Source organism: Tiliqua scincoides, chromosome 11, assembly GCF_035046505.1.
Source record: "Tiliqua scincoides isolate rTilSci1 chromosome 11, rTilSci1.hap2, whole genome shotgun sequence".
In the NCBI taxonomy this organism is placed as follows: domain Eukaryota; kingdom Metazoa; phylum Chordata; class Lepidosauria; order Squamata; family Scincidae; genus Tiliqua; species Tiliqua scincoides.
Genome location: NC_089831.1, coordinates 19,973,037 through 19,989,217, shown reverse-complemented (window position 1 = coordinate 19,989,217; position 16,181 = coordinate 19,973,037). Strand labels below are relative to the sequence as shown.

At 46.2% G+C, this 16,181-nt stretch overlaps 1 protein-coding gene and 1 pseudogene across 2 annotated transcripts in view; one reads left to right on the top strand and one right to left on the bottom strand.

Annotated features, from left to right (window-relative positions):
* The window catches only part of OPCML (opioid binding protein/cell adhesion molecule like), a 365,186-nt gene that overhangs the window by 14,418 nt on the left and 334,587 nt on the right, over positions 1-16,181 (top strand). The window lies entirely within an intron of this gene.
* On the bottom strand, positions 14,635-14,754 carry LOC136662649 (5S ribosomal RNA; annotated as a pseudogene).

Below are 16,181 nucleotides of genomic sequence, written 5' to 3'. Positions count from 1 at the left end.
ACCCACTTTCAATCTCTACTTTGCTGCATTCTATCCCTTCCTTAACGTAAACGGCCACCCCGCCTCCAACATGCCCCTCCCTGTCCCTCCTGTAGGTGAAAACCAAGTTCTTACATAGCTCTCTTACTGAAGTCTTACTTTAAAACTTTAACGCTTAGTTAATGATGCAGTTGACCGTATTACTTTGTACTGATCCATCCTAGTTCAAGAGTCAGGGAATTTCCATTTTGCCTGTGATGTCAGCTGATGCTAAGAGGCAAACTACCAGAAGGCCATAATCCAAGATACAGAAGTTCTGTTTTGAGGTTGAGGAGTCAATCATAACTAGTCATCTCTTACTCCCAGAGTCTGACCTGAGTCTGAAGCCTGAGATGTAGTGAGCAAGGATCAAACTCAGAGCACAATCCTAACCAACTTTCCAGCACTGGCATAGCTGTGCCAGTGGGGCATGTGCTGCTTCCTGCAGTTGGGGGCAGTCAACTGAGGCCTCCTCAAGGTGTGTTGGCAACCTTCAGTCTCCAAAGACTATGGTATCGCGCTCTAAAAGGTGGTTCTGGAACAGCATCTAGTGTGACTGAAAAGGCCGATTTGGGAGTGACAATCCCTTCCACACCGGGAGCAAGTGCAGTCTGTCCCTGGTCTGTCTCCCTGGCTATGGGCCTTCCTTCTTTGCCTCTTAGCCTCAGTCTGTTGGCCAAGTGTCTCTTCAAACTGGGAAAGGCCATGCTGCACAGCCTGCCTCCAAGCGGGCTGCTCAGAGGCCAGGGTTTCCCACCTGTTGAGGTCCACTCCTAAGGCCTTCAGATCCCTCTTGCAGATGTCCTTGTATCGCAGCTGTGGTCTACCTGTAGGGCGCTTTCCTTGCATGAGTTCTCCATAGAGGAGATCCTTTGGGATCTGGCCATCATCCATTCTCACGACACGACCGAGCCAACACAGGCGTCTCTGTTTCATCAGTGCATACATGCTAGGGATTCCAGCTCCTCAAGGTAAGGCAACGTTTATTCCTTTACCTTGGAGTTACATTGCCCTTACCTTGGTGCTGGAAAATTGATTATGATTGCACCCTCAGTAACCCCTGAAGACCAAGTCTGATAGCAGCTGTTGATATCAGTGTGCCACTTCCCCATTTCATTGTTGTCTGAATACATTTCATTACATCAGGTTTGTGACCAGTGGGGAGGCAAGACTCACACACCCTGTGCTGTCCCAAAAGGCTACCAAAATCCAGACAGAGCCAAAGAGGGGGACACAAAACTTGAATGAGCGACTGAGTCAGCCAGAGAGCATGACGCTGTTGTGAAAGCAAAATTAAAATAAGAAGGAGGGTGAATGGCGCACCATGTGGCCATGTGCAAAAGCTGCCAACAGACCAACCGTTTATTATCAGCAGTGTACATAAAGGCATATAAAACAACAGCTGCTAGGACTGTCAAAGATGTATGGCTTTATTTAAGGAATAAATAGATCACTTTGAAGGGTCCAGAAGCAAGTTTCTGTGCGCACACAAAAATGTCTGGAAATAGGAATATTTGAAGCCAGTGGCTGGCTCCACCAGTGGCTGGCTGTGTGTGATCTTGGACAAGCCTCTTTGCCTTGTTGTGCAAAGAAGCCCCCAGACCTCTGAATTCTGCCAGACTGAACAAATCCAATTAGGGCATTTTGGAAAAGCATGGCTGAAAATGTCATCCTCTCACTTCTAGTTTTTGCAGCTATTTGGATGAATTATAATTGCCAGGGATGCTGTGTGACCAACCCCAGCTGAAACATTTTGCAGGTCTTCTCACAAATCACACAATGCAATCCTATACGTATTTCTGTGCAAGTCAGGCCCACTGTGTCCAGCGAGGCTTACTCTCTAGTAAGTGTGTTGAGAATTGCTACCTCAGTTTTCTTTAAATTCTTCAGACATCTTCTTGTGGAAGGCTTTTGAACCTTTCATCTGAGTTCCACTTAGGGTAAAATGTTGGTGCAACATTGCTATGCTAGAATTTGGGGTGTTTTTGTTTTTTTGTAAATATGATCTACTGCAGGGGTGCTCAATAGGTGGATCGCGATCTACCGGTAGATCGTGAGGCAAAATGAGTAGATCGCGGAGCCCTGTCTCTCCAAACTGTTAATATGTCAGTTTCGTCCCCAGTATGTGGGGTGGGGAGAGAGGAGAGGCCTCCCGTGTGCTTCCTGAAGCATCTGGTGGGCCACTGTGGGGCACAGGAAGCTAGACTTGGTGGGCCTCATCTGACCTGGTCCAGCAGGGGCTCCATGCATCAAAGGGGGTGTCTGTCAGACACTTCCTTCCCCCCTGGTAGATCTCTGGGCCTTGCTGGGTTTCAAAGTAGCTCTCGAGCCAAAAAAGTGTGAGCACCCCTGATCTACTGCATCCAAATCAGCATTTTTTTCACATAAACTTTTTTTTTCTTCTCATTTTTCCCCAACTTGCCAAATATAATTTTCTGGTATATTGTCTTATAGCATATCTTCCTCTTGGAACTGAAAGTCTTAACTTAAAACAGTACTGTGGTGGCACCAATGATCTAATTACATTTTTATTTGATACTTTGCCCAAGAAACTCAGGGGGACATCTACAATTCCCTTATTCCTGCATTTACTCCTCAAAATAACCCTGTGAGGTAGCTTAGGCTAAGGGAGAGTGACTGAAAGGATCATCCATTGGTTGGCAACCTTCAGTCTCGAAAGACTATGGTATAAGCCTACAGCACCCGGTATTCCCAGGCAGTCTCCCATCCAAGTTCTAACCAGGCCTGACCCTGCTTAGCTTCTGAGATCAGACAAGATCAGGTATCTGCAGGGTAACACTTGCTGTATCATCCATTGATCATCTTGACCAAGTGGGGATTAGAACCTGAGTGTCCTTACTTCTAGGCCAACACACTACACTGGGAGAGCTCTGCTGGATCAGGCCCAGGGCCCATCTAGTCCAGCTTCCTGTGTCTCACAACGTCCCACCAGATGCCTCAGGGAGCACACAAGACCACAAGATACTTGCATCTCACTGCCACTTCCCCAATGCACTCCCCTGCATCTCTCTTTGTATATAGAATTTTTAACCTACGTGCTGGCCTTGCTTCTGTACCTTTAAAAGCAGCCTGAAATGTGTCAGGTGAAGCTTTTCCTGCCCTGGAGACTGATAATAAGAACAACTTCACCCAGTGGAGTTTTCCTTCATATCAGGTTGGTGTTAATGACACAGCAGCAAGGAAAATGATGAAAGTAATCCATGGATCCCAGTCAGTTTGATGACTCATGCCCCAAAGCAAGGGCTGGAGAATGAAGCATGACATCACTCACTGTTCTCAAACTGTGGGTCATAGCTGGCTTTGTCAAGCAATGAGAAATGAGCTGTGTCAATGGTGCCTGGATGCAAATCCAGCACAAGAGAAAAGAATACGAGCAGGCAAGATGGTAGAGGAAAGAGACCATGGCACGCCTTTTCTTTTCCACCAGACCACCTGTAGGACTGTTTGTTTCTTTTTAACGAGGCGTACATTTTCATGCAGTAAACTGAGATGCTTCCCTACCATGTGCAGCGTATATCCAGGTATATTTATATTTTCTCACCCAGTTGCACCCCAAAGACAAGAAGCTCAACCTTTCAACTCCCCAAGAAACAGATTCAAAAACGCAGCTTGATAAAAACATGCTGATCTGCTAAAATGTATATGTGTTTAATTAAAAAAAACAAAAACACAACCCCAAAGCATGGCATTAAAACTGCACCTACCTAGAGACTCCTCCAGCCTCTGAATTTTGCCAATTAGTGGCTATGTGAACAAATCCAATTAGGACTAAAAAAGCATGGTCACAATGTCATTCCCTCACTTAAGAGTTTTGCAGTTATGGTTTAATTATAGTGATACTTGGATTTGTTTGGTATTTTTCGGTGTGATCTATTGCTGAACCAGTAGCCTGGGGCATTGCGTTTTAATATACATGCAAATCTACATGTTCTGTGCTTTAAAGGGATTTACACCTGGCTTTCACTAGTTTATATCCATCATTTGGATCACCAATAGTACAATACTGCAAATGGGTTTTGCCAGCGAGACATTTTGAGATGGGGCTGAGGGCTCGGCCATCCCATGGTCAAAGCTCCCTGGAACCGTGTTCCATTTTTACAGTTACCACTCATTCTGTAGAGTGCCCATGAGTCAGCAGTTTGGGGTTCGTGGGCATCACATCAAGGGCCAGATTTGGCCCAGGTTTCTGGTTTCTGATCCTTATGAAAGATGGTCTCATTGCAGGGGAAAAAAAATAGTATGGACGTAAAGAAAATATATACCTAAGCAGGTATGTTTCTCATAAGTTCTTCTAAGTATGAGAACACCTTCCATCAGATGAAAATAGTGATGTTTGTAACACCCTAGTTCTGATTCTAAAGATCTCGGTCTGATTTTTGCCAACACTTTCTACTGCATGTTGCTGAAAGTTCTATTCCACCTCCTGTAGTTGTTTACTCTTCAGCGACTGTTACCCTGCACATGCCTGATCTGATCTTGGAAGCTAAGCAGGGTCAGGCCTGGTTAGTACTTGGATGGGAGACCACGTGGCAATACCAGGTGCTATAGGCTTATACCACAGTCTTTTGAGACTGAAGGTTGCCAACAAGGACCTTTTTTTTTTTTTTACTGATTTACAACCCTATCCTGAACAACCCTAACCCAGGCAGCTGCTGGTAGCTCCTCAAGGGAAGGGGAGATTTGTCATCCTGACATGCAAGGGGCCTGACATCCATGTCATTGAGCCAAGAGGCTCAATGCAGGCTCTTGATTTGGCAGATCTGTGCTCTGCTGGTCCTTCTCCCTCCTGCCCCACTCCTTCTCCCTGCCACAGCTCCCCCCCCCCCATTTACTTCTTTGCTGCCCTGTGCTCCCACGGAGCACTGGGTGGCGGTTGCCTGTCCTCTGCCTGGCACTGGCTTGCACTGAGCCAGCGCCTGCATTGGCTGAGCCGAATGTGATGCATGCGTGCCTTACGGCATGTTTGCGACATTGCACACCAGTGCTGAGCCGGCGTGCAGAAGTCAGGATCGGGCCCTTAGAAACCAAGAGGATGTTTTGTTTTCCATCATTTAGTTAAAGATAAAGTTGAAAAGCATAGTTGTCAAGCATTGTTGTCTTATGGTATGCTATCAACCATTCAAAATATCTCTCAGTAGCTGCACTGTGTGAAGCGGTGTGCTGTGTTGTGCTCTGCATGGAGGCCTTATTGCTCATGCACCTGGATTTCCTTGCATATGTCCTAAAAAGAAGATGCAGCAGTTTCCCACTCAGAGATTTAACTTCTAGAGCAGTGATTTCCAATCTCTTTTTGTCTGGTGGCACACTGACAAGGTACTAAAATTGTCAAGCCACACCATTGGTTTTTTGACAATTGGTGCAAAAGAGAGCGACTAATGATTACTGGGCTGGGGCACCTTCCTTATGAGGAAAGGCTACAGCATTTGGGCCTCTTCAGCCTAGAAAAGAGGCGCCTGAGGGGGGACATGATTGAGACATACAAAATTATGCAGGGGATGGACAGAGCGGATAGGGAGATGCTCTTTACACTCTCACATAACACCAGAACCAGGGGACATCTGCTAAAATTGAGTGTTGGGAGAGTTAGAACAGACAAAAGAAAATATTTATTTACTTGGCATGTGGTTGGTCTGTGGAACTCCTTGCCACAAGATGTGGTGACGGCATCTGGCCTGGATGCCTTTAAAAGGGGATTGGACAAGTTTCTGGAGGAAAAATCCATTACAGGTTACAAGCCATGATGCGTATGTGCAACCTCCTGATTTTAAAAATGGGTTATGTCAGAATGCCAGATGCAAGGGAGGGCACCAGGATGAGGTCTCTTGTTATCTGGTGTGCTCCCTGGGGCATTTGGTGGGCCGCTGTGAGATACAGGAAGCTGGACTAGATGGGCCTATGGCCTGATCCAGTGGGGCTGTTCTTATGTTCTTAACTACAATTCCCAGGAGGCCTTGCAGGTCTTGTTATCTGGTGTGCTCCCTGGGGCATTTGGTGGGTCGCTGTGACATACAGGAAGCTGGATTAGATGGGCCTATGGCCTGATCCAGTGGGGCTGTTCTTATGACAAGGCACACCATGCTATTGGGGGGGGGGCTCACATCCCCCAATGGCCCTACTAATAATGACCCTCCCCCAAACTCTTGCAGCCCACCTGCAGACCATTCATGGCACAGCAGTGTGCCACGGCACAGTGGTTGAAAATGGCTGTTCCAGAGGAGAGGAAATCTGAACTCTGAATCAGGGCAATGCTAGCAGCTCACATTAACGACGTTTCAATGCAGCTTTGAACAGTCACAAAATAGGGACTACAGCATGGCAGGGATGCTGACCAGCAAATGTATGGGGTGCCTGATAAAAAGGCTCATTGGGAGTGTGTGGGTGTACCTTGTGTTCCAGCCAGGCCCTTCTCTTTAGGGACTCAGTTTCCCAGCCGGGGCAGTGAAGATGTCTATCTCACTCTGCCCACTGAGTTCTTTCTGTAATGATCTGTGCAGTGCTAACATATTATTACTGCCGCAATTTTTTTTCTGCCATTAAATCCTTTTTGATAACTGAAGCAGGAGGGTAAAGCTTCCTTCTTTTGTATGTGAATACTAAAAGTATAGGGATTAGGAGAGGACAGATTTGCAGAGTCCTGCCTCTGGGTGAAGCCAGCTTGCTTCAGCCCCCCCCCCCCCCCAAATAAAAAAATCCACAAAGCAGCTAAATATATACCTGCTGCCGTTCCCCAGGTACATCTCTCTTTTTCTCTCCGTTGGAGGTGTAATTGGAGAGTCGGCGAAATTACAGCCGCGAGGACTGGCATTTTGGATCTTCCTGGCTGGCATAATAATTTTTTTTCCCAAAGGAGATGGTATTTAACTTGTCTTGTCTGCTTCTGATAGTTATAATTATGTGCCCACTAATTTCATTGCAAAAGCTGAGACATGGGCTGGTTCAGGAATATCAGCAAGGGTATGGGAATGTCCCCACCCCACCCCATCAAAGCGGCTGTTTCTGGGTGGACAAATGATGTTACAGATATCTCACAATCTGGCAGAGCAACTCTAGACCAGGGTCTTAGTATCTGAAAAAACAAGAGACTGTGACTGCCACACAGTAGCTACTGGGTGCACAGAGTTTACTAATAGCTGATCCAGTAATGAGCAATGGAGGTCTGTTGCAATGGGGAAGAGAGGAGTAAAACCAAATTCTGCTAAAACCGTTGGTCCCAGGTTTTTTCAGGGCGTTGCAGCAGAGCACCAGCACAGCTCCCAGAAGACCTGCAAATTAAGGGCCCAATCCTATCCAATTTTCCAGTGCTGGTGCAGTTGTGCCAGGGGTGTGTGCACTGTATCCTATGGTGGAGGGGCAATCACTGGGGCTTTCTCAAGGTGGGAACATGTGTTCCATTACCACGGGCTGCATTGTGGCTACACCGAAGCTGGAAAGTTGGATAGGATTGGGCCCGAAGTTGGCCTGCTGGTTAAGACAGGTAGGAAGAAGAGGAAAGTTAGAAGCTGGAGGAGGAAGGCAGGAAGTAAGTGGGGGAGAGTTGGAAAAGGTGTAGCAAACACAAGTGGACTTGGATGAGTGCAAGCTGGGAAGGTTTTAAAAGTTTGGCACTCCAAGAAGGGAGAGTTCTTAAATCAGTCTTGAGTAATCAACAACCACAACAGACCTACAGGGGATGGAGGAATGTGGTGGTCTCACAGAGCAGAGATTGATGTGGTTTCAGCTCCAGCTTTTTTCCCCCCAAGCCCTGGGATATGTCACGGCCAAGCATTTGCCCTTCCTTTTCCTTCCGTCCCTGTGTGTTTATTTATTTATTTATTTTTGTGTATATATTACAGAAGGGGAAAAAAATCTAGCGGATTTCTAACCCATATAAATCCAATTATTCGTGTTTTGCCTTCAGGGAGTGAGAGAGATTAATGTGAGTATTTTGGCAGGAATGTAAAAGGAAAGAGGTGGTAATAGCAATAACGGGTCATAAAGAGGAACCGATTGCCAAGGCTGTGCCTGGAAGCCAGACCGTAACTCTCACGGCATTTCTCGCTGATGCCAGGCCAGCCAAGGACTGCGCAACAAGGTCAAAAGACCTTTCTGCTTTCTGACTAGGTGCACCCACGAGGGGAAGCTCCGTGGGTGGCGACATTGCCCCTGGTTCAGGGTGCGTGCAAAGAGTGACCCACCCAAGACAGACCACCTGTTGCGGGCAGGTGGGAGACCTCTGCAAGGATCTGTTTGGACTGAAGCAAGTCCAGAACAGGGGTGTCAAGCATGAGGCAAGATGAGCCCCCTGGAAGCTGTTTATCCAATTCCCCTGATAACTGGCCTCTCTCAGAGCTGATCTTTCAGTAGCGCTGCTTCTGCTGAGGCTCTGGGAGGAAGACACAGAAGGAGGCTGCATTAGGAATGTTATGGGGGAAGGTGCAGAGAAGATAGAGCAGCCATTTTCAACCACTGTGCTGTGGCACACTGGTCCCCACGTGTGCCGCAGGAGTTTGGTGGCGGGTCATTTATTAATAGGACCATTGGGGATATGAGCCCCCCACCAACAGCAAGGTGTGCCTTGTCAATTGTCCAAAAACTGATGGTGTGTCTTGGCAATTTTACTACCTTGTCAGTGTGCCATGAGACGGAAAAGGTTGAAAATCACTGAGATGGAGGTACTGCAAATGTGGCTTCTTCTTTTTTTTATCATGCCTGCAAGTAGAAAACTAGCATACCGGGCAGTTGTATAGGCTAGAACAGGGGTGTCCAAAGTTTTTGGCAGGAGGGCCACATCATCTCTCTGACACTAGGGGAAAAAGAATTAATTTACATTTAAAATTTGAATAAATTTACATAAGTTTACATAAATTAATATACTAGTGGTGGAACTTATATGAATGAATGAAGGTCTTGCAATAGCTCAAGGCCTATAAAAGGCCTTGCACAAAGCAAGGCTGGCCTTTTCTTTGCTGCCGCTACTGCATCACAGACATGAAACAGCAAGTAGTGGAAGGAGCCCTCATCCCACAGCTAACGTGAGAGATCAAGCAGTCTCCCTGACGCTGAGAGTAGTTGCGTCAGGCCAGTGTGGGCTCCAGCAAGTTTCCGGAGGGCCAGAGGCTCATTGGAGGCTGGGGTCTCCCTGAGGGCTGCATTGGGAGTCCTTGAGGGCCACAAGTGGCCCCAGGGCTGGGGTTTGGGAACCCCTGGGCTAGAACGTCCTCCCTGATGTGGCAGCTTTCTTTTTTTAAACTTGCAGGGAATTTTTAATATACAGATGAGCATGGAGAAGTGATATCCCCCCACCTGCAGCCTCTAAGTTGTACTCTGCCCTCTGCCACGTCAGTAGAGCACCTGCTTCTGCTGCCTTCAGAGAGCTGTTTAAAGTGCCATCGATTTCAATCATGTTTCACTCGCTAGACAATCTGTGGTTTAGGTTTGCTGTTGTCTCCGGTTTGGATTCCTTCCCCTCTCATTGGCTGAGATAATGTATCCCCTGAACAACCTCTACCTCTTCTGTTGCATTGCTCCAAACTCATCACTCTGCTTTTATTGCCATACCTCATTTTATAACGCACTTTATCAGTGACATTAAGGAGGGAAAATAAAGAAGAAAAAGAAAAAAAAGAAGAGAACATAGCCTGTAATCAAGTCGTCATCGTGTAAATAGTAAGCAGTCTGTTGGTGGAGGAAAGGAAGCTGGCTTTTACACTTTAAATGAAGAGACTTCTTTATGTTGCAGTCACATTTAATTCAATCAGAGGAGCTGTTAAATCTCAGGCTTAAAAGTGACTGCACTATCCATGCTTCCTTCCTCTAGTCGCAGCAGCTGAAGGAGAAAGTTGGAAGGGAGTCTAAGTTGTTCTGGAAGGTGGTGAGACTTCAAAATTGATGCAACAGCAAGATGTTTTCTGGAAAAGGGTTTGTGCTGGAAAATGGTTAGTGTTAAAAACATATTGGAAATGTTGGATCACTCATTCTCTTGGTTTCCCATTCCTCCTTGTTCCTGTGTATTCCATAAAGTGAAATTGACTTGCTCAGCTTTCAAGGGTGTTTATTTTATTTTATTGCAGTTATTATCTGTATCCATGCAATGATGTTAACTACTTGTCAGAAGGACTCGAGAGAACTTCATTAGAATGGTTTGTTGAGTTACGGGGTGGTTGGAATCTGGTAGGCAGCAAGCTGTCTGCTTAGCCATTGCTGTACGACTGTAAGTTTATAGGTGTTGTGATTGATTTAAAAAAAAAATCACAACTTGTTTTTGTAGAAATACATAGCTTTGGCATAGGGCCCATTTGGTGTTGGCATCAAGAATGACTCCTTCAGGCGAACTGCCAGCCTCTCTCTTTGTGCAGTCAGTTCTCTTTATACGCTATCTGCAAATTCGCCTATCTGCAAATGGCAGAATTATAATCTGTGACTGTTCTCATTATCTGCAAATATTGTGCCAGTCAAGCTGAAAGTTGTTTGAACTGGATCAATTTTCCACATCAAATGGGCATTGGTAGTGGCCCATGACAGTCATCAGACACATTTGTGCTAGCTTCCAGACTTGCCCCACCATCTTAGTCACCATCTTGGGGACTCCAACTGAAAACTCACAACCCTAGTGATGATGAGAGGCCAATGATGAGAGGGCTCTGGAAGGCTACCTGAGGGCTGCCCTGGGGCTGGGGCAAGCAAAGGGAAGGAGCCAAGAGGCAGGTGGAGGAAGGTGGGTGAAGCAATCTACACCCCACTGCTGAATGAGGCCTTGTTGTTGTGCCAGCAACCCAACAACGAGGGGTGGCCAGCATGGAGAAGTTGAGGGATAACCAGCACAAAGAAATCACCATTGCCACAACCTTCAACACATCAAGGGATATTCAGAATGGTGGAGGAAGTATCAGATGCTGGAGATGTCAATGAGTCCTCACTAACACCCAGCCTCATAGACTTCAGGTTAAACCATTTCTGCCCAATGTTGCATATACACAACAGGGACTAAATTTGTACACCTGTGGGCTGGGCAAAAATGGGTTAAGATTCAGAGTTATAAAGTTCATAGAGTGTATGGTGAAGAGAGTCCCCTGGAACCTAACCTCATTTTCCCCATAGGCTCAATGATTCAGTATCCACTAATTCACTGTCCCCTAGATTTTCCAGGAACTTAACCCTGGTGGATACTGATAACTGACTGTATTTAACAGCATTTAGTACAGGCTACTAGAACTGGTTTGGACATTCCGACTATGTGATTATACAGAGCTAGTGATGGGTGGGAATGGAATGGCAAACTTTTGCTTCTCCACACATGTTGGGTTGCTCTCCAAAACATCATCTGAATGGCCCTTAGTTGGATTGAAATTTAGGAAGTGAACCAGAAGCATGATCAAATAATGGAGTGAGGGAAATGCGTACAATTAAGTTTTCAAAGTAGCAATCAACTGAACAAGGGACCTTTCTTTCAGACATTCTCCTAAGTGAGAGTTCATCTATTCTATTAGCTAAGAAAGTGAGGTATTCCCCGAGTAATAAGCAAACTGGGATCGTGGTCCACAGTGCCACAAAGCTGGAGACCCACCATCCCTAAAACATGAAAGTTTGGCAGTTCGTGATGGGTTGCAATAAGCCAGACAAGGCCTGAAAATCCCCACTTGCTGGGTAGCCTTGTGCAAGAGGCTGGTTCTTCGCCTCAGTTTCTGGTCTAGTCTGTAACACGGCACTGATAGTGGCTTGGCTTGCAGAGTTTTTGTGCGGGATGAATGAGGTGAGAACTGCAAAGCTCTTTGAGTTCTCTCCTGTACATGTATAAATGATTAACACAATTCAGCTCCATTAAACTCTCTGCTTCTGGTGGCGAAAGAGCGCCATCTTTCCGGAAGACATTGGGTACTGATTTGGGGATTCCAAGTGATGAAGGGACTATGACATCCTTTGAAAGTTGATCCACTGATTCATTTATTCAAGTCAATTTTGTACGTAGTACAACTTCATTTCCAGCTGCCAGAGTCTGTTTCCTCTTTGTCTGCAAGACTGAAAAGAGATCACCTGCCTATATGAGGACCTTCTCTTTTAGGAGCTAAATAAATGGTGCTCCTATGAAGGGTCAAAGTAACTGAGTGTTATCTGTCAGATACTGCAGAATCAACCCCTGAAAAATTGGTTGAATGGATCTGCAGGTCATGCAGAACTAGTTAAGTTGTAGTACTTTGAATGCAAATGCCTTACAGCTCTGCGTTGTCACAAGATTGGAACAGGCTAAGAGTAGAAGCTCAGTGTGGTTTATAATGTCTGGTCTTTGGTCTGTTCTAAAGCCATGGACTAGGCTGAGCAGGGGATTTAACCTGGGGTCTAAGGAGTAGAAAAGCAGGGCAACAAAGTGAATGTGGAGGAACTTTCAAAAGTTGCATTTCCCATCTTTAGTTTGAAGTAATAGTACAGTCCACTTGGCCACCACAGTGCTATAATATGTCATTGCAATACAATGTCTGTGTAAACAAGGCCTCTTCAGGCTGTTTCCAGGGATTTTTGTTTTTTTAATCTTCAAGAGAATTTGCTTCCGATTGCAGTTGATTTCAACGGAGGCCAGGCATGGTACCCAAAAGATCCATCTGAAGGTGTGTAGACCCTTGAGGTCACAAAATGAGTTCTGGCCTTAGCACCTGAGCATAAGCAAAGTTCTAGCATGTTTCAGGCAAAGTAGATGGCCAAAAAACTTGTCTGCAGACTGGCCAACAGCCTAAACTCCAATCCCACAACTTGGCAGCCAAGATTATCAGTAAAATAGTCTGGCCTTGCTGGAAAGTTCTACACTTATATTGTTATCTTTGCCTACTAAGACCTCAGTTGCTACTCGAATAGTAAACAACTGAAGTATATAAATCATGCTTTTTTTTTTTTGCCTGCCCTTTGAACTGAGCTCTGTGCAAAGGTGTGTATGTGTGTGTGTGGCTTCCATAGTTGCTCTGCTCCAGTGCTTGCAGCACTTGAAAATAAAGAATCAGCAAGTAAACCATGAGTCTCTCATATCATTTTCTCCTTGGCATTCCACACAGCCTTTAAAACCCATGGCCGGGGCATGCAAGGTGAGTGTAGGGTGTAGTTAAAAAAGAATCAGGATGCATTTCCTAGGCATGAATGAGCAGCACTATGCACACAAAGGTAGAGCAAGTAGGCAGCTAATTGTGGAATGACATGTCACACATGGTTTCACAACTCTTTCCCCCAAAGGGCTCTCGTTCAGTAAAGCGGTTGCAGGTGGCTTCAGGTGGAACAAGCAACAGATGGGGGAGGGAATGTCAGGGCTTTTCTTCCCAGCTTCTTCTCTGCTCAAAGTCCTGTCCCCCACATGCTTCTTTTCTCAGTGAGATTTACCAGGAGCTCAAGTATGTGGGATGCTGAGTGGGTGGACAGCTCAGAAGGAAACATCGCTGCCACCCACACACGCTCGTACCTGGGCATCATAATGATTGGCACTTGGCTGCTATTATTATTTTGTCGATATTGTTGGGAAAGTAAAGAGTGGGCTGCCCTAAAGCCAGAGTTCCAGCACAGGTAGTATTGTGGTTTTGTAGCTGGTCCCCCTGATGGACTAGGGACCAAGTTCTCGAGTTCTCTGTAACTTCCCCTTGATAATTTTTTTTCCTTTTTAAATCCAAAATAAAAGGGAGCAGTAGCATAGCCAGGGGCAGCACTGCCTGGGATGATGATGTTGTGACATCACGTGACACTGCAAAGTCACTTCCGGGTTTGAAGGAGGGTGGCGGGGGCTCACAGTGTGGCTTCTGTCCCCCCCCATTCCTTACATAAGAACAGCCCCACTGGATCAGGCCATAGGCCCATCTAGTCCAGCTTCCTGTGTCTCACAGCGGCCCACCAAATGCCCCAGGGAGCACACCAGATAACGAGACCTGCAAGGCTTCCTGGGAATTGTAGTTAAGAACATAAGAACAGCCCCACTTGATCAGGCCATAGGCCCATCTAGTCCAGCTTCCTGTATCTCACAGCAGCCCACCAAATGCCCCAGGGAGCACATCAGATAACAAGAGACCTGCAAGTCATTCTGGGAATTGTAGTTAAGAACATAAGAACAGCCCCACTTGATCAGGCCATAGGCCCATCTAGTCCAGCTTCCTGTATCTCACAGCGGCCCACCAAATGCCCCAGGGAGCTCACCAGATAACAGGAGACCTGCAAGGCTTCCTGGGAATTGTAGTTAAGAACATAAGAACAGCCCCACTGGAGCAGGCCATAGGCCCATCTAGTCCAGCTTCCTGTATCTCACAGCAGCCCACCAAATGCCCCAGGGAGCACACCAGATAAGTGCTGGAGCACTTCCTTCTCCAGCAGCTTCCCAGCTTACTTTTGGCTTCTGCTGAGCTGCTGTAGCCCCCCCCCCCAATACTGCTATACAGATTTGCAGCTGCTTGATGGAAGCCGAGAGTTGGCCATGAAGCTGATTCCCAGTGGTGTCTCCTTCATGTGCCCTACTTGCCGTACCTTAGATACATCGCTGTGTGGGAGGCTCCCATCAGTACTCTCTCTAAAAATTGGTGCCACTGCCCTCAGCATGGCAGTGTCTTCCTGGCATTGGGCAATGGTTGGCAACCTTCAGTCTCGAAAGGCTATGGTATAAGCCTACAGCACCCAGTATTCCCAGGCGGTCTCCCATCCAAGTACTAACCAGGCCTGACCCTGCTTAGCTTCCGAGATCAGACGAGATCAGGTATCTGCAGGGTAACAGTTGCTGTTATGATGTCATTCTGAACTTACAGTGCAAGCTAAGCAGAGCTTGGTTGAGAGCAGCATGGCCACAGAGCTTAGGGGGATTATTGTCCCTTCCATGAGACTTAACTCCCCCCCCCAGCCATTTGCCCTCCCAAAATTCCCCTCTTCTAGCTACATCTGTGTCCACAACAGAAAATAGATGGTGGTAATCATCCCTGTTCACCCAGGCTTCCTCTGCTCCTGATTGCAACTGCCAGTGACTCATTGATGTTACAATAGGCCTTTGTCAGGGAGAAATTATGTAGAACTCTGGCTGCAATCCTAACCACACTTTCCTGAAAGTAAGAACAATTGAACTCAATGGGACTTACTTCTGAGTAGATATGGATTGACTGTCAAGTTACACAAATGTATTAATCACTTGACTCAAGGCTTGCAGTTGAAGTGGAGCATGGAAGAACTTACAGGCAATGGTCCCAGTTCAAGAAGTTGCATTCTTGATGCTGCTATCTATCTGGTGATCACAGAATGATCAGAACTATAATGCTATGTGTTTCATCCCATAGTGAGTGTCCTATTTAGGCCAGAGGTGAGCAGAAGGTCAGACTGTAAATTCTGGTAGCTCTAATGCAAACTAAAATTATTCCCAAACTTTGTATTTTGCAGTATGCTTCACCTCTCCCAAGCTACCATTTTGGTGGCATGTTCCACCTCCTGCAGGCTGCCATTTTTTGCTGGTGACTCCTAAGGCTCTTGCAAAAACATTAAGGGCGCAATCCAACTTTTGAGCACTGACTTAGCTGCAATGCAGCCCCAAGGTAAGGTAACAAACATGTCCTTAGCTTGAGGAGGTCCCCTTGACTGCCTCCTCACTGCAGGATGCAGTACATACCACATTGGCACAGCTATGTCAGTCTGTTGGTTAGGATTGCGCCCTAACTCCCTGAAGCCTGCCCACCCCTGATCTAGGCCATGCCCACCCCAGCTTTAAGCCAACTGAACCCCAAGACTGAGAGCCTCCCGTGCTAGGGTAGTCTACTTGGAGGGCCACTCAGATACAGGAAGCTGGACTAGATGGGCCTTTGGCCTGATCCACTGGGGCTCTTCTTATGTTCTTATGCCAGCCTTATAGACTACACACACACACACACACACACACACGCACGCACACACACACAGAGAGAGAGAGAGAGAGAGAGAGAGAGAGAAATACACACTACAAAACATTGCAGTGGACATTTTGAATTTTTTTCTAGAGAAAAATAAAATTACGTAATATCTTTGCTTAAATGATTTCATGGTCACTAAATCGAGTTGTTTTGTAACTATTTACTTTTCAAAATAATATACAAATTTTGTTTTTTTACATGTGTGCAATGTTATATTAAAATATACTAACATCCATGTGGTCCATTAATTCACACGCCCTTTTTAAAGCACACATTTGGATTGCT